Source organism: Anopheles moucheti, chromosome 3, assembly GCF_943734755.1.
Source record: "Anopheles moucheti chromosome 3, idAnoMoucSN_F20_07, whole genome shotgun sequence".
Taxonomy (NCBI): Eukaryota; Metazoa; Arthropoda; class Insecta; order Diptera; family Culicidae; genus Anopheles; species Anopheles moucheti.
The window spans coordinates 52,146,073-52,166,235 of NC_069141.1; the positions used below are offsets into that span (position 1 = coordinate 52,146,073).

Genomic DNA, 20,163 nt, shown 5'->3' on the forward strand with positions numbered 1-20,163 from the left:
ATATTGCATTGTTGCTCTCGGGTGCATAGTTCTGATAACGGATTTTGCATTATTGTTTTTATATGCATGGTCTTTTATTCAAAGTGAAAATAAAACCCGTAATAGATTTCTATTAAACGATCAATCTTACATAATTGAATGGTGATGAGTTAGTTAGTTAGTGAGGTTAGGTTTAGGTTTAAGTAAACTTTTTGTGCAATTATCTGGCTAAATAAATATATAAATAAATAAATAAATAAATAAATAAATAAATAAATAAATAAATAAATAAATAAATAAATGTACCTCACATCAAAGAAAGTCCATGAGTTCTTTAACCTTTGAGATCTTCTTCTTCATACCATTATGTACAATTGTTAAGATAATTATTTATCGACGTTTATCGCCATCAAAGACATCCAAATCATCACTTCAACGTTGCTGGACGTCTGTAATCTATGCAAATTATTCATTCAGTAACGCCTTGTCCACATTTAGCAAAATGAACCCTCCATCGCTCCATCCGGTGCTCCGGTAAAGAGAAAGTCATTAGGAGAAACCTTTTGAATTTGATGTACAAGCCGCACACGTAATTGTGGTTGTCGTTTGTGATGCGATCCTGTTAATAAGTTGTGGAAAAAGGGAAAAATAAAAGTCTTGGAAGAACACCACTCTAACGTGGGTTCGATTGGTAATGCGTTTAAAACTTTCTCGTGTGGAAAATGTGCTTCGCAAAAATCCCGTCCTGATTGTATTATTTATTTATAATGAAAAGAAAGCTCATTGAGCTGCTATATCATGGATCAGTTTCATAAATGGCATCACGATAATGTAATGTAAATATGGACGAGTTATCTGAAGCAATTGTGGTCTAAGTGATCGTTATCCGTTGTCATTCAGTCGCTCTATCGATCTCTCACTCCCTCATTTGGGACAACAATCAAATTGTGATGATGCAGCATCCTCGATGGAGGCGCGTAAAGAGCCCTCGTTCCCGGCACCGGATGCACTTTGTACCCACTGACGTCAGCGGTCGCGTGTGGGATGAATTTTTGTTGTTGCATGCACAAAACCCGCATTACTGCAGGCGCGCACCGTTGCGCAACAGAAGGAACGGTTGCGGTCGGTGTTGCATTTTTGCGATTGCATAAAGGTGTAGTGCCCGGTACCTGCAATCTCCATTCCCAGAGGAACCAAATGTCGTGCCCGGTCGTTGGTAAACGATGAATTTTGTCCTTTTGGTTTGGCGGTAACTCGTAATGCTTATAGAATTGATGAAAACAGGATGGGGAGTTCACACACAAATAGTTCGAAATAATGGAAATGTCATTTAATCGATTGTTTTTTTTAATCCTAGATTATATCGTAACAACGAAATTCTAGATTTTTTGTAATGAAAACAAATGCGGTATATTCCACAATTTCAGCATGTCTTGTTAAACCTCCCTTTAACCATATTATAATTTTCAGCATTAAATATACCCAAACTACCTAGACTATTATCAATACAATTGTTTTGTTTTTTTTTTGCTGGCATGTTTTTGATTTTAGTTGATTAATTATTTCCATTTTTCCAATCCACACCAAGCCCCATAACAAGGACTTTCTATCGGGTTTCGTGGTAAAATAAGTCGATATGGTCTGGCAGGTTTAATGAAAAAAAAAACAATTGGACTAACAGTAGACTTATTTAGACTACTTTATATACGAGTATAAACCTGCTTTCTAAATTATCTCCGAACTAAGTAGGATTTTTTTTATAAAACTGCTAAGAAACTATGTAATACCTTACTGAAAATTACATTTTTGTATGATAACTCGTTATGGAGTAGATTTCAAAATTATCAACATATTACTACTATTCCGATAATACTACTATAGTGTCGAATAGATATGCAGCGATTTTGAATGATACTAAATCGGAATTATTTCTTGTTTTAAACAACATATTTGATTGAACGAAAGCGGAATGAAATAGTTTGTATTTCATTGAAAACCACCAGGTGGCATTGCTAATAAATAAAATTTGAGCTGTTTCACATTAGAATCCTAAGATTTTTTGTTGTTCAATTTATTTTCCCTATCTATGTGATGCGAGAATCTCCAGCAAAACTCCATACCGGAGCATCAGACTTTTGCAATCTAAATCTAAAGAGGAGTGGAAGAACTCTGAATTTTAACAATGGAGGTGGGAGCTCCTTAATCTTCGATGACAGTGCCCGAATAATAATTATATATAGTAATCTATAAACATAATAATAAGAAAAAGTCCATGTCAAGCAGATTGTTCTTCAGAATTCTCCAATATATTTTATCTTTCCTAAGTCGGGGGACTTTCCAGGTCTCTAAGTCTTTCGGGACTTTCCAGGTCTCGCTTATTTGAATTTTGAATAATTTTATTTTAATATTACGATAAAAGATTAGTTGCAGTTAGAACATACAATATTTCTACTGTACATCCTTTTTACTATTATTATTTACACTAAAATTTTGATGATCATGCTCAAAGTGATGCTCAAATTCATATGTCCAAACTTGAGGTTTATGCCGTACTGTAACATTCTTTGGTGTTTCGACAGAATATGAGAATATGAGACTATTTTTTTTTGCGAGATTTTGTCAGATTTCTTTCATTTCTTTAGACTTGGTAAAAACTGCCATCTGAAACGAATATGTATTCTTTAAGAATTGGAATTGCACTTACATATTGTTATTGTTGACAATTTCCTAGCTCGCTGAACAACAGCTCTCAAGTCGGCGACAGAGCCAGTGGGGAAATTTCCCATCCTATCCGGCTAACCGGCTCGTCGCGAATCATTTTCCTACCTCTGCACTTTCCGAATTGTGAACAAGAAAACCGTGTCCGGAACTGCACGATCGGTGTGCACCGACGGGGAACAAAGTGCTCTACTAATGTGCAACACTTACCAGTCACTTAGTATGCACCGGGTTTGGGTTCGTTCCGTTTGACGCTTTTCCTCAATAAAAATGGGAAGCACAGCTCTATCAGCGGAATAGGTAAGCAAGAGTTGAGATGCACTGTAGCAAATAATGAAGGTACAATGCGTGAGCATAAATCGATTTGCACACCAACGCGTTTCGTTTGATAAGCGAATGTTCATCGCTGTTGCCTTGGTTTAAAACTTTAGCGAATAAAACAACCTTTGGCTGAAGGTGTGGGGTTGGAATACCGCCGTAGACGCTTCTGCCCGTTTTGATTGTTGTTACCCATTGTTACTTCGCTCGGGGGAGGAGGTTACATCAAACCCACACTCGCGGAGCACTGTGCCGGGACGGGAGGATACACTACTGTAAGAAAGCAGGGAAGGGAAGGTAACTGTTTCAAAGCCACCACTTTGGCTGTCCGCCGGCCTTCGGCGAAATAAAAATGAAAACCTTGCATTGTGCACGACCATCGTGCCCGACCGAAAACGGGCGCCCGTGTAAAATGGCGAGGCGAATCGAGTTTTGATAATAGATTGTATGCCGAGCGATCGATGGTGCCCAAAGGAGACGATCGACAGGCCGCGCTTGTTGCATCTGGTCCGCACACCCGTTGCTAACACCGTCAGGGCCAATCGAGCCGATAGTAAGAGGAGGAAAAATCGATAGAACATACCAAATCTGGCCAGCATTTGAATGGAAGACACACACCGGTGCATAATCATACGGTTTGACGTTTGCCGACGCGTCTAGCTGGGTGGCTGGGTGGTTCATGATCAATGCATCACGCTCGTAGGGTGATGGGTTGTGATTGGAAAATGATTAGTAGCTTTCATCGCGTTTACCATTTTTCCTTGCGTGTGCCCTTACGGAAGTACAAGGTAAATCGTTCGTAAGAAGCGTATGCTGTACTAAAAAGTTTTTTGCTGATTTACGAGTTGATAGTACAATTTTGTATTAAACAAACTTTATGAAATGTTTATTTTAATTGTTTATGTGGCTTTGGATGTTATATTCAGTTTTTAATTTTGTTTTTGGACTCAGTGTTAATACATTATTTTCAGGAAGCTTTGATTAATATATTTATTTCATCCAATATGATGACTATTTCCATATTATCAATCCATAACTTATATAAATTATATATTTAATTGATTTAATCAAACACCTATTGACATTTTTGCTGAATTAAATTTAAACTTATTTGAAAAAAAAAAACCATTGCTATGCTTAATTAGACATCTATATTTTGCAAAATAAATCACCGATACAGATAAAATGAAGTTTGAAAATTAGGAACCATGATGATCAACCAAATGATCAACTCGAATCGTTTTCAATCCACCTGAGCTTCACGGTCCTTGTTTTTCTGTTGCTCTATTTACTTTGATGCCACAATGTGTGGTGTATTGTTTTTAGATTTATCATAATCCATAAACATTAAACCTTCAAGAGAGAAATCAACTTCCGACATCGTTTTGACACGTTTTGGACCGCAAGTACCACGAGTGGCAAAGCCTGTAAACCACCCGGGTCTCGATTGGATAGGGAATAGATTTAATTAAAACGCTCCGCTGACCCGCGCCGCCATGGTGTTCGAGTGGTGCTTGGTTCTGATGTGACCAGCGCTGTTTCGGATCCCAAGGAATTGGATACTTTTGTGGGTTACTTCTTTTCCCAAGCTCTTGGCCAATGTGAAGGTTTCCGATTTCAACCAAAATCAAGGAAGTGGCGGATATCTGTGTGAGATACTTGAAGGTAGTTGAGGGAAGAAAACCAATTGTTTGTACAGCGTTTTTTTTTTGCAAAGTTAGTGATGGTGTAATGAAGTTGCAAAAAAGTTTCTTGATCGTGGCATAGTTTTGTAATTCAAATCGAGTTTACTTTTATGGATTAATAAAGTCACAGTGATGAAGGTCTATATTTTTTTTCATTCACTTGATCGTTGTTGAAATCAACCTAGGCTTTTTCATTTAGTTTGCACACGGCTTTGACGAGAATGAAACACAAATTTTAAAAATATTTTGCCATTGGTCATTTTTTATGGTTGCAAAGTTTTAAGGTTGCGAAAAAGGTTAAACCATCGTGCTGAAAGTATGCTGTAGCCATTGTTTACAGTGAAAGCCTTTTATGATCGCATTAATAAATGACAGTTCGCCACGATCACACAAAGCAAGGCTTCACGTTTTGCGATCGATGCGGAGGCGGTCGTTGCGTAAGAAAATGGACGACAGAAATACGCCTTCATGGTATGGATCGAGGTTGTCCGAATCCTGGCTGCGATGGTGGCTAGAAAAAAGTACGCTAAATTCCATCTCGGAAGACACTTTCACTTTCGGCCTGTGGTGAATGAAGTGGACCGCATTGCAAACCACACGAGAGAGGTGTATTGATTTAAACAGCTCTAATTTCACGATGGGTAGCGCCTAGTACAAGCATATCCCATAAGGCATATGCATTCCGGACGAGCGGCATAAATGATCGGTTGTTGTCAATTTCAATTATTCATTCCAGCAGAAGCCGGAGCAAGGTTTGCATACCTATGCGAGAATGTTTGAAGAGGATTTGCGCTAAAAATGGCACCGCTGGCCAACCCATTTGATCGGCACGCAAGGTTTGCGGAATGGCTTTCTGGCCGGCGTGCCCCCGGCGGCATACAAGTGTGTTTGTTGGTAATTTGCGAATCGAGGAGTCAATCATTAACCCGCATCAATCATCACACGACGCCGGCTAGCACTGAAGGCCGCCATCACTTTCGGCATCGATGAGAGATGGTGTACATTTACGTGCAATCAATCAGATGAAGCTTCCCTAATTTGTGTGATTAAAGTTTGGTTCGCCAGAGCGTGTAACGCACGTTCGTGGATGGGTCAGGTTGTTGGGTTTTTTTTTCAAGATACCTGCTTGGTGGTTGGTTCACTGCACATGGAGTAGGGAACGGGTTGTGGCCGGTGTGCTTCATGATGCAAAAGCTGTGAAAATGATGCGAAATAGACAATTTTGGGTCACAAATTGCTACATTAATAAAAAAATAAACAATTGAAAAGTTGGTCAATCTTATACAGATTTAAGTGAACTTAAAATACATCAAAGGTGGTTAGTACTTAATGGAGGAAATTATTGGACAATTTGTTGGAATCTTTGGAAGCGAACAATTGTTGAATATCCTAACGACATTTAAAAGTTAGCGCTCGTGAGCAGCCAAAACAGATGAAAAAGGCACACGTACTTTAAAGTAGAAACCTTTTAGTTGATTTGTGCGAAAATGTTGTCCAAAATTGACAAAATTTAAGGTAATAGTAATAATGTCTAACTCTGTACGACATTTTATAAACTAAAAATGCAATGTAAAAATAAATGAAAAATTAATCAAAAAAGTTTCGTAATGTACGAAAATTGTTCTTCTCGAAAGCTCTCACGTAATTTGGCATGGCAGATTGTTTGTACATTTCTACCTTGAGTTTAATTTAATTAAGTTTGGAACTCTAAATTCATGAGATACCAGTAAATTATTTTAAATTTTATTGTAGATGTATTCATATATTTAAAAACAAAATTTATGGTTGATACGGTCTGGTCGCTTAGGACGAAAAAAATGTTTTCTGCTGACAATTTACGTGACAAAATATGGAATCAAATTGAGTATTTAAACATATACTTAGCAAAAAAATATACAACGCTCCTCCAGGACTGTGGTAATTGCTTGAAAATGCATTAAAACTTCTTATATTTAAGAACAAATTTAAAATTGATTATAAGTATCGTGAATACATTTTGTACAAAATTCAGCAAATAGATTTTTGTCTACATTCTTTTACATAATCTCTTCGTTGCCATTGTTTAATTATTTAGGAGAGCGAAAATTCGATCACACCTGAGTTATACGTAACAGAATTTCGGCAGTACATAATTCTTCCCATGCAATATTGATAATCCAGCGTAGGGTCAGCAATGTCGTAGCATGCAGCGAAAAGGTCCACTTGCAATATGCGTACCGTTCTAGCGGATGCAATTCCGATCCTCAGATTCACTTTCAACCGAGCATCCGAGCGCACCGGATTGATTTATTCACCAATGCCCGTCAATTATGTCCGTCGCCGTGGGGGATGATGCTTCACGCTTCCAGCAACACTCGGTACAAATTAGTATTCCGTACGGTTTCGTGCGAATGGTGCATCGAGCGTTGGAGCTGGGGGAGCTGTTCTAATGCAATCGGCAACAAACCTCCCGCCCACCCAACCCATCACTATGTGGGTGCTAAATGGTGTTCTGGCGATCGTGAGCAGAAGCCTTGAATATTGATGAGCCGCTGGGGGGTGCTATGGTGCGAAGTGTTGCTGTTGGACAAACAAGAGTACAACTAAGTAGAGAGTAATTGTTTGAAGACGCAAACACTGGTAGGCAGCGGGAGGGTGAGCTGCATGTAATGGAGTCAATACTAAGTAAAGAGTCATTTATTGAAGTCTGGAGAAGACGTTAAGTAGCACGTGTTGCAGTGTAGCGGGATGCATTAATGCATTAGTTTGTTCATAGTTTTGTGGTACGTTTCTTCTGATGTCTCGAGAGTTAGGATTAAGTTTATAAATTTGATAAACTCATTCTTACTGTTATTTTGAGCTTAAATGGCTTGTACATTCAATTTGCGAGTTTGGAAAAGTATTTTTCATTAATTTATGAAAAACGTATTTAATGCTTTTCAGTTAACAGTTATGTTTCTTCCAGTAAGCCTACCCCCACTCGGCAGTATTATAAGAAAATAATTGCTGAAAATATAAGAATACTGCTTTAAAAAAAATATAAATAAGAATATTAATAATAATAAAGTGTTACTATAAATAGTAAATAAGTACAATAATAAGAAAAAAAAACATAAAATAAATAACATACGTAAATGCAATGACAGCAATGCTGTAGTGTTGAGTAGGAATAAACAAAAACACAAAATATTAAATCGAATACATTAAATTCACCGCTCGGCAGGTAGCAGCACCATTTCGCAGACCAACCGGAGGTCATAGAAAACCCACATTGACCTCTGACGCTTTCTGTCTGTCATGTCACGAAAGACAAACACACGCTGAAAGGCACGCGGCACGCGGAGAACATGTGGCGAAGCCTCCAAAATGCCGGCAGCCTCCGAATGTGTGTTGTGCATGGGACAGGCACGGTGCACGGTACCACTCGAACAGGTTTTTGCGTGGCGTCTTATCAGTCGGCAGAAAAGCCTCACAAGGCTGCTGTACGGTGGCTCCCGAAAGGATGTGCATCTTCTCCGGCGAAGATGCGCACGGCCCTCGGTGACGACGTCGCGCGTCGTCGTCGTCGTTGTCGTCGGTTTGCCTTGACCGTGTTTTGCGTGCGTTTTGTTGCTCTGGCCAGCGACGTCCATCCGCGGCATGGTCAAGTCGCTGTCCCACCGAGCAAAAGGGGGAAGTGGTCGCACAGGCGCACGGTTGTTTGTTTTCGCCTCGTTAGCGATCGATGCAGGTGAAATAAATGGCTAGATGCATCGGTGCAGCTTCGATCTGAGCGGACAAAAAAAAAGGACAAAAGTAAATCACTTCCACTAAGCAAAGCAGCTTTCGGTAGGTGATATAATCCCCAAGCGAAATCAGCATATTAAAGACATTTTTGATTAAAATAAAGCACCAGTAATTGACTGCAGCGTAGGCTGAACAAGTGCCTGAGGCAATGGATCGTATTTCATCTCACCGAAAAACCTTGCCAATGAAGGACCATTTCATCAAACTTGTACACCCCATTGTCGATACCGTGATCGATGATCACGAACATTTTCACGGTCCCGCTTTGTACCACTCGATGTCAGCAACAGTTCAACGAACGATGGCCCATCGATACGAAATTTACGCGAGAATCAACGATAAATATTTTAAACGCGTAAATAAAAAATACAAAGCCAGACCTCTGCTAGGGTGGGATTTGAATGTGGTGGGTTTAAAAACACATTCAAAACTTGTTCGCGCGTTGCTTGGTGTTGACACCTTTCCTAATGTACCGCACTATCGACACCTTGAAAGTTCATTCAAATTTCAGGAGATGAATCTGTTTGTTAAGTGCCCCGATGACAGTGAAATTTGATAAGACACATAAATTAGAACGCAATAGATTTCGGGGGAGGAATTTCATTATCGCAGCAGCCATTTGTTCATAAACACTTCCGTGACAGACGCGTACGCCTGGGTTTATTAAAGTCTGCCAGGTTTTATTAAGGTGATGTTTTAAAACCGATTTTAATAAAACATTTTACTAGCAAAGACACGGCACGAAACAACCGACTTCAGGCTTTGGATCATCTACCATCAATCAAGTTGATAAATGCAAATCAAGTGACGGGGCTTAGAGCGTACTTACAACTCAATCGAACTACCCGGAGAAACCCAATTTGGCGCGGAAAAAGGCAATTATGCCGCCGTTCGCGGGTCGGGCGTTGATTAATAGTGCAGCATATGGCGCCGCCGAGAGGACGGATTCGATATCGCACAAGCGATTCAAACTCTGTCACACTTTGTTGACGGAAGCAGGTCGATCGTTCGATCCGTTTGAGTGGTGATGAATCAATCAAAGTAAGCTGGTGTTTTTGATTTTCCTCTATTAAATGATACATCTGTTAGTTATCGCTTGTTGTAATTTATTCGTTATAATATTTTAACAATTAATTATTGTAAAGGATGTACGCTTTGTGTTGGTCATGAAAATGTGTCAACGTTCACCTTGACTTTCGGCGGCAAAACGAGCAAGCGACCTTGATCCAACCGAATGTTTTGGTCGAATAAACTGTGCCTGAATGGTATAAAATTAATTTGAATTAATTGTCAGGCGCTTTACAGAAAAACGTGAAACCAGAAAGTCCAGACGCACCAGACACGGGAAAAATACGGCCACCAATGTGATGGAACGGTGTCATGTAATCAGGTGACTGTCTTTATGTGCAATCGTTTCCTCCGAAGCCAAACTGTAACACTTTCACGGTGACACTAATGGAAAATGAGCTTCCTGAATTACACCGGCTCACGAGGAGTAAATTAGACCGACCAAACGCTCAACAGCTCTCGTTGGCTGGTCGGTGTTGTTTTTTTTTTTGGTTAGCCACGATTTAACACACTCTGAAAACCCCCCCGGGTAGTTTCGGTTCGCAATGTACTGCCTTTCATCCCGTTCGTGCTAGATGTTCCTTGAAGCATCCGCATCGGCTGGGTAGTCGCGAAAATGGTCGCTCACCGTGTGGTCGAACCGCAGCATCGCGCCCTATCGATGCCATCCGCTTAAATGAGCCATTGTGAACGGCTCGTTGAGCGTGTTATGCGCAAGATGTAGGGAAAAAGCGGGGTATAAATGGCACAGAAGTCCACTGGAATCGATTCGGCAATTTGGTGATGTTGCTTTCTTTTTCGCATGTGTCTACCTTCTCGCTGTACAGTGGAGCTCTTTTCGCACAGTCTTTTCGCTGTGGCAATGTGGAATCGCACATCGATTTCATGACACAATTTATTTTAATGCCACTCGGATGTGCCTACCGCGACAAGCGGGGTGGTATCGGTGAGCCGATCATGGAACTAAATGTCACCCGAAACGGTTGCGGACCAAAACATTCGAGAGGAAGCTTATGTGATCGAGGCTTTTTCGGTGGAACGTGTAGTTGTATTGATTGGGTTTTATTCAGTGCATACATTTTTACGGCTTTTAATTAACGAAGGGAATTACTTACATTAGGGATGATCATAAATTATACGAATTTTAAAATTTTACATTATTTTTTTAATCGTTGAAGCTTATATGATGAAGTATCGTTTTCTTTTTTAATGGTCTTTTTTAATAATTTCGATTTTATATTAATCATACTCCTAGAATACATTCTTCACAGTATCCTGGCTCATTATATTTGAATGGCCTATTTATATATTGAATATACATTTTCTATTTTACTGTCTAATCTATTAACAAGTTAATATCTGAAAGTGTACGTAATTTTTTGAAAATAAGGAAAACAAAGCTTTTGATAGGCAAAGTTAGACATTTGTGTGATAAAAAATATTTTTATGCGAAGGTAGGAATTTATTCAAAGTTCAAACCCAATAATGCAAATCGATACTCCAAATTTCTTGTAAAACTGTGTGTCATCGTCCATATAAAGTTTTAATCGCGTGATTTTTACACAATTGGTTAATATAAAATGAGAGTATTTTGCAACTTGATTTCTTTTTTGTCTTCTTTACGCAATATTTTATTTAAGCATAGGTGTAACAGTTAAAAATCTTATAACTTTAATATTTCCTTCATTTTTTATAAAAAAAATCAGTTAATTCCAGAATTAAGATAGTGGTCTTCACGATAGACCATTGTTTATATCTCTGCTTTACACTCCAATTAAAAATATTACTTTCTTTTTCGTTTTTTTATTGTACCGTTGTTATCATAATGTGTGAAATTCCCCTAAAAAATCCATTAATGTTAAGCATTTTTCAAAATTTTCGTTCATTAAAAAAATAAGTACTGTTACCATATTAGTTGCGTCCAATTAACCCACGTGTTATATGTCAGCCAAAGTCGGTAGTCGTTAGCCTAGATATTGGTCAAAATTTAAAAGCACGCAGTAGCGTAAAAAATGTGACATCTTTGCAAAAATCCCCACGGTTTGCAAAGTCACTGTGGCCACGGTTGAATCGATTGCCTTAAAAAGCTGTAACTTTTCCCATCCAGCCCCGGCTGCAGTACATCGATGAAAGCCCATCCGTCAGCGTTCATTATGGTAGCAAACTACAATGGGCATCGGCTACGTCTGCCGCTGTGTAGTCGCAAAGAGGTGGGAACAGAATTGTTCAAATTGCTACTAAACGGTCGTGAAACACGCCAACAAGCAGCATGCAGCTTCAAACCGTACGTTTGTGTGTGCCCTGTGCTCATATGGCAAATACTGGTTGCGCCAGACGATCGTCTGCCGATGGTCGAGGCAAATATTATTCAATCGGAAGTTTATGTAATTGCAGCATCATCGTGCTTACCCCAGCAAGAGGTGGCTAATGAAGAGGGTAAACGTTGGCCGGGAGCGTGTATTTGGCGGGGAGCTCACGTTGAAGATTCGGTGTTGATCACCAAGACACAGAGTAAGCGAGAAGGAGAACGAGTGCCAAGGGAAGGGAAAAAAAGTAGCGACACATGAAACCATTATGGGAATCTTCGAATGAGGTTGATCTTGGGCCCGAAATAAACGTCGAAGAAAGCAAAACTGCGAAATCCCCGAACCGATACACCGGTCGATCATCGATCGGTTAGGGCGTGCAAGTGTGCCATTGGGTTTCTGGGTAGAGTCCATCCGGTGTCCATGGTGGAAGTAAAACGGCAAAGGGCCCACGAAACGTGCACCGATGCGGTTAAATTGATGCCAAAATCGCCTTCGAGCGGTGTGATGGAATAGTTTGACCATTTTGGGTGAAACATTAGAAGATAAATGATTTTTGACAGCGTTTTTTTCGGTTGCTAAAAATAGGTGAATCACCTAAAGGCACGCTCGGCAGACTCGGCAGGTCACAAACGTGTCAAAATCACATAGAGCTTTCATGGCGGGGGAAGCTTTCATACGCACCGTTGTACTTGTTGCCGGTCATTAGTTCGTTGACCTTCCTAAACATTTTGCCAGGTTAGTTAATTACTACAATAAACACGAAATCATTTCCATTTCGTATTTTCCCCGCGATTGCAACAGCCGGTCCCGGGAGGTGTGGCAGGATCCTTAAATCAGAAGCATGCGCACGAAAGCGGTTTGGTTCCATATCGGTTGGTGCGTGCGTGCTGATGTGGTGGGAATGGTTCATATAAATGTAAGACCAGTTCGTGATTTCAATTTGCGCTTGTGATATGGTTATTAGCTTTGGGTCTGATTGTCATGCCTTGTGACATTTTTTGAGGGGGGTTGAAGTTTATGTTTTTTTCTCCATTTTAATCTCCGTTACTCTCTGTAATGCCGTCTGCAGAGTTAGTTATGTACGTATGAATGAAAAGTATGACAAGGAAAGAAAAATTTAAAAATGATCACTAAATGAACATTACAAATTATTTAATTAACACGTTCCGTACGTTCGTCATCCATTCGTGGGTGTCGCTCTACGCTTACAAAAATATTTTCGTTTGGATTTTTCATACGGAATCAAGAGAACCTTGGTGTAAATAAAAAATGAGCAGAAAATAAGTCATTAGGCAATAAAAACTCACATTTACACTAGTTGTCCCATGGAATCAATGTAGGATTTGCGAAATTTAAATATTTTAAAATTATATCTTTTTTATGAATATTAAAAAAAAAATCTTTTTTATAAGCTTTTGTTATGCAAATTGCAATACAGTGGAGCGTCGATTATCCGGGTGCCATTTAACCGGATGTCTGATTATCCGTGCAGCTCGGAAATGACAGTTCTAATGGAAATTTGACATATTCCGACTACACCATTGACAGAAGAATTGACAGACCCAAAGGTATATAATAAAATGAGCTCAAATTCTTGAAGAGGATAACTACAATTATCTGTGCAACAATAAAACACACATGAAAAATAATTTATCCCCTTAAAAAAGCCCTATCTATGACACATTATACGCTAATTTTGTCACAAATAGGAATTGTGCCTATCATCCGGGTTTTCCGAATATCCGTCGAGTCCCGATGAGCACGGATAATCGGCGCTCCACTATAGTTACTTTTTTGCTCCACAGGCAGCTTCACTGATTCGTGTTTGGCGTAAAACATGTTAAATTATATTGTATGTCATTATGAATTCAACAAAAGTAGTAACTCCAAAAGTATAGATTTTCCATCATAAATATTCTAATAAATCACATAAAACAACATGAACGCGTGTTTCATGGCACATTCCATCAGGTGCTTAATTCCTATCAAAAAACAACGTTTACCAACTTCGAACATTATGTTCGATAATAGTTTTGCCACTGGTTTTGTGCCAGTTGTTTCGTTTCGTTCTCCGTTGTTTAACATACGGTGGTAGCAGTTTGCAGCAAAATAGCATGTTTAGCAACCGGTGCTCTTAATCATCCACCCATCCAGCGGCGGGCACGGGTTGGTTTACCGTACCGCGGCGTTAGATAACAGCGAACATTTGCTACACCCCGTGTGTATGCTGTTTTTATGTGTTTATTTTATCTCACTTATAGGACGGTAGTGTGTACTCATCAGCATAAAGTTGGCCAGAGAGAAGTACTAAGCAAAATAAAGGAATGATAGATAAGTGTTGATTGTTGATCATGCGTGTAGTAGCAGTGCTGATCGATAAGCGCTTGATTTATGGATGGTTGAGTAGGTTGCAGAAGGTGGTTCGTTATGGGTAGCGAAAATTAATCACGGTAAAAGCTTTTCAGCCAGCCCCCATGGGAGGGGTGAATAATTTCACCGTTAATGCAAAATTATTGGCTTGATATGGTTTTATTGTTCAATTTTACTATTCACTGGTAGAACATTCATTCCCCTTTGAGTCTTTGTGTGGTACCGATTTTTTCATTACCTCTCGTGACCTTTTAATAAATCATAAGTTTTATATTATTTAAATAATAATTGTGCTGACGGGTAGGTACCCCGTGACCGCAAACTTTATGCAATTGAATACTCATTAATGATCTCCTTCAGATCGTCCAAGTTTTGTGGACCACTCGATTTGCGCTGCTCAATTCCGTGTAAGTGCCATTACAGGTAAGAAAGGTGCTAATTTAGTCACGACATGCTGCGATGTGTCGATGATAGAGCTGCTTTCGTTGCCGGCCGACTCGCGATCGATGATTATGCTACACTGGTTCACATAACGATTACTACAATCGAATTAGGCAAAATCGTGCCGGGGCCGCGCGATGGCAGCAGTGTTGTCCGTTGAGTAACATTCGTTTGAAGTGTAAGACAAACAGGGCGTCTGCTTTGACATGTAGTGGAAAATGGTAGGAAAAAAATGCTGTGGACATTGCCATCGAGAAGATTCCGATTAACCCCTCAACCTGATTTCCCCACAGAGGGGGTATCATAAATGCATCCATAATGTACCATAAAATGCAATCCCGAGCAAATGGGGTGCCAAATGGAATGCATCTGGTTTGTTGTTGGGATTGGGTATAGAATAGAGACTCATCAAAAACGAGCATATAATGCGCTTGATGCACGATGGCACGCTGCCTCGTTGCGTCAAAACTGTCAAAACTCGACGTGAGACGGGATAAGTTACCCGGGGGGAAAAGGGCATTTCGACAAATCCTCCATAATCATAATAATCGTAACGCTCGGTGGTGGGACGCATCGTTAGCCCTCCGGGAGGCGGGAACCGAAACCATCGAGCCATCGAATTATTGAATCAAACTACGTGTCGTAAATTGCGATTGTGGGACGATAAGTCATAACCTCGCCTGCCTGGGCGCACTGTCAATGGTTTACCGTTTGGTAGGGATAAATTCTCGAACTCGTGCTGCAAAAGCTTCCCTGCTGGGGGGAATCCCATGCCCCGCACGGAACGATGGTGGTGTAGAGAGAAAATCATCCGGAAAGAAGCTTACCGAGCAGTTGGATAGATGGGTGTTAGAGGAGAGAAAATGAAAACAAAAAAACCATATCTGCAGCCGTTAAAATGTCGCCCGAAGCCCGAATGGCAGCGAGTTCGAGAAGCTTTGATATGAAAAATGATAAAACATTGACAGTCTCAACGACGGTACTGGGAATGCTCCAGCGTAAACGTGGTGTTTGACCACACGGGGCAATGGAACACGGCGAGCATAAGTTGCGCACTTTATGATTTGCCGAGAGATGGCTTCTTTTAGTGTGCTTTGTCGCGGAGTGTGCAGCGATTGTTAGCGATTTGTAAAGTTTAGAGTTTAACATTTTTTTTTGATTTTGCTGCCGGATCGTAGTAGTGAAGATCGAGAGATACGGTCATAAGTTAAAGATTACTGTTGGTGTAATGGTTTTTACATCATCATCCTCATCATGATTGTTGGTTTCGTCACGTACGAGTATCATATCACTTAAGTGGAGGAATTTTCTCACTTCAGTGGAGGAAGCCGACGGTTTCAATTTGTTATAAAAATGTCGTGATGTTTTAAAATGGATGGAATTCTTGTGTAGAAAATTGTCTTATAAATTCGATCACTAAAAATAAGTTAATTCAAACATTTGATTCAAAAGAATGCGAGAAAAGTGGTGTATATAACGATGAGTTTATTTTTCGGATGAAATAAATCAATAAAAATTCCAAATTAAAATCAATAATAATTCCATTTTATTATTCATACCTAACTTCACACGATGTTGTTGTGCTATCACAAATTCTTGGACAGACATTGGTACGTGGCTTTGCTTGCTGCTGGAATGTGTTTTAGATTTTTTTTCAATTAATATACTGTTCTTTCAAAAATGCATTTTAACTTGCATTTTTTGAAGAGTTCTAATTAGTTTTGACAATTGTTTTAAGCTACAAGCGATCCAATTAAGAATTAAATCTTTGATTAGTAAAGTCAAAGCAATTTTATGTCGTAGTAAATATTCATAGGATAACGATTGGGCAGCTAAGGCAATAAATAATATGAAAAATGTTTGTTTCAAATTAGAGAACTTGAAGAGCGGTAGAGAGCGGCGGGAGTTCTGAATATAAATCAGTATCATTTTAATTACTCTAATGCAGGGTAGCAATTCAGCAGTCGATGGTGAGGTTTTCTTTTAAACTTATTCATTTACAAAATGCATTAACCATTAATACAACCATTTTCTATCATTATCTATACAATGAGCAAAGGCATAAGCACAGCGCGATGATTGTAGCTCCACAACAGCATTACACTTACAGCATATGTTTCACGCCCCATTCGCCATCGATTCGATAGCAAAACCAACCGATTGTGACATGAACCTCTTCTTTTCATCTAAAAGCAAGTTTCCGTTTCGATTGGGCAATCGTATGAAGCGTTGAATTTGTATCCTCCCGCTTGAATTACGACGGCACGACGCGGTTGATCGTTGTGCCCGAGGAAGAGCCGTTTAATTGATGAGGTCTGTGGCTGTGCGAACGATCACACTCAACGACCCGGTTGCGGTCGAGCGGTACGATCGGAAGGTCATCGCAACGATGGGCCCAGCTCGTTGGGCTGGACCGACGGGCAAATGCCATCTTCGCTTTGGTGTGACCACACGCGCCAGCCAGCCCCAGGTTGGGCGATGAACCATCGAACCAAAACCGCGCCAACGTCTGGTGAGACGCGCTTGGGACCTAAAATGGGACGAAGCCGGTGTTGGGCTCGTGGCCATACCTTTGCGTGTGAAAGATGCAGCAGCTGCAGGTGGGTATTTTTTTAAGCAATTCCGTGCAATTCGTCCAATACGACGCGTTTTTTTTGTTTGTTTGTTTGCGGCCATTAGTGTGACGGGGTGGAATTCCCGTCGCAATTAATCGGTTCTACATTCCTACATGACTTAGGAGCTGCAATTGCTCAATTGATGCGGTGTTCGATTTACGTTTGAAGTTTGCGAATGTTTGCTCTGCCGATGCGTTCGATCGCAATCGCAAGTTTCGCAAGCTGATAATGGCGTTTCAGATCAATTGACGTTTGGGGTCGATTGGTTCAGTGCAGCTTTGTATCACTGGGCTGAGATTGAGTAATTAACTGCACGAGGATAACACTTCATATTGCTTTACAATATTGCACGAGATGGGTTTTATAAATTTCTGTTAAACTTAAATTTATATGATTTTTTTAAAAAATTGTTACAAATTTTTCGAGTATTAATTTCACATAATTTCTGAACGACCTACGAACCGATCTACTTGCGATTTTCATGAAATACATTTAAATTAATTTACTGTTACCTCAAAAGAAAATCAAATTTTGATAACGTTTTGTTTTATAGCTTGAATATTGATTTTTTTACCAACAATACTTTTTTCGACATGAAGCATTCGCAGCTTGTATTTAATTGAAGCTAAAAAAACTGATAATTAATTTAATTTTAATTATTTATAATTTATTTTATTATATATTATATTTATTTTTTATTTAAATACGTATTTTAAAATTAATCTTTGAAAACATTTTCAAAATTATTGGTTTCTGTTGGTTTTTGAAGAATAACCAGTGAATACCGTTAAGCATGATTTTAACAAAGCTTAGGATTGATAATCTTGAAATGTTCTATTGTTCTAGTTTTTGAATTTTTATTTTCCCTCTTTATACAGAGGTTTAAATTAATTACTAAACGATTACTAAAACGATTAAACGAGACAATTTTATTTTCTTGTCAACCTTCAAGTTTTCGAAAACTTTCTTAAATGCTAATAATTTCTGGGTATTCTAGAAACGAAAAAAAAACTTATGCTGACGGATGATTCTATAACGAGAATTTTTCGAAATTGTCAAGTCAATAAACGACACAGTATGCATACCACATTTCCGATGGTTCGTTTCCAGGGAAACGACTATCGCAGTGGAAAATTATCTTGAATGAAGCACACCATGCGGTCTACTCATATGGATCTGTTTCATAGATGGTTCCTCGTTGATTTATTGCACACTGCTGTGAATGAAGCTTTGCTGTCGCCCATAACTGCACATGGGTGCATTTCAAAATTGCACAGAGCGGTCTGTTTGCATCAAACTCGTTTTTATTTCCTTGCACGGGTAATGGTAAAACCTTTTTGAGAAGCTAAACTCTTTTGCTGCAGAATTTTTTACCTTTTTCTTGTCCTGTGACTCGTTTGGTTTCATTGTGTTTCGAAATGTTGGGCATATTTGGTGCATCAGGATGCATTTTTTTTGTTTTTTGTTTGTCCCACAAAGCTCCTGCGTGCGAGGGAACACATCGAAACGATAGTTTTGAACGACCGGCTTAGCGTTTGACAAGGGTTTCTCGTTGGTTTCGGTGGAAAATGCAAATTCAAATGTTGCCATCGAAACAGAAATGAATGGCGAGGATGCTTTCGTTGTGAAATATGAAAAGCTCCATCAAGTAGAATAACTATTACAGCTTAATCTGTTCTGCGATGGAAACATACTTGGATGTCCTGTGTGTATTTTCTTTTTATTCTATTTAGAACGATCGTTAGTCGAAGTTAGTCGAAAATACTCGACCTTTCTCTAATATTAACACTTTTTATGACAAAAATAAAATTTAATGTATTTGCACAGAGCTTTAAATGTATTAGCCATAATGAGGTTGAATGAAAGGCATTGTTTTGACATACTCTGCTGTGTGGAAAAGAATTCCCAACGCAAAGAAAAATTTTGCAAATATCGATTCAATTTTCTCCAGCCACAGAAGCAGTTGCTCAAAAGTGAAACTTTACATTTTAATTACTTTCGAAAAACGACACAAATCACCAGCTTTGTTTCTATTCGCCCTTTGGCCAAATATCGTACCTATTTCACTTTGTAAAAGTATGGTTCGGAGGAGCATCATGCGACGCGACTATGGCAAATCGATCGCTCTTTGCGTCCGAGTGATTGCATTGCGCTTGATTTTCAATGTCGATTACGGAATGTTTAATTAAATTATGTATTGAATTCATCATGCTGTGTCGCTGACGCTCTGGGTGGCGGTGCGCAAACCGCGAAGAAGATGATGGAAGGAATCTGGCCAGGTGATTAAATTATCGACAAGCAACGCAACGCGTAGGATGAGCCGGAATCGTCGGTATAGGATCGTTTGCAAAAGGGAAGCTTCAAATTTGCTGCCTGAGTGAGTTTGATTTTGTATTCTTCCCTCTGTTGGCTATCCATTATCTCAGCAGACACACTTACACAAAGCTGCTGGGTGGTGCTTTGTAGCGATAGTGAAAAAAGCAGATGAGCAGGCACGCACAACCGAACACACAGTGTAACAGTGGAGTTCGGTTGTTGGTAGGAAAACTCAATCAACCGCTGAAGCTTTGGAAAGACGGTGGAAGCATATAAGAGGAAGGAAGAGGGATGAAGAGAGTAAGAGCAGCAAGTGCACGAAGGAAAACCCGATTCCGGATTTGCTTTATTTTCATGCATGATACACACCCAACGGAAGGAATATTAATAATAATAATCTTGTTTTCCTCACTAAATGGTGTCTATTTGTGTAATATTTATTGGGTCATCTTTCAAAATGACAGATATGGACAACGTCGTAATCACAGTCTTTATTGTGTTGAGTCGCTTTTCAGTTTTGGCATTTAATTCAATTAGAAAGTTTGAAACTTGTATTCTTTAGTTAGGATTTTCTGATGT

General features: G+C 39.4%; 1 protein-coding gene across 1 annotated transcript in view; it reads left to right on the top strand.

The window, feature by feature from the left end:
- The window catches only part of LOC128301299 (uncharacterized), a 65,722-nt gene that overhangs the window by 44,231 nt on the left and 1,328 nt on the right, over positions 1–20,163 (top strand). The gene's annotated exons all lie outside the window — the stretch shown is intronic.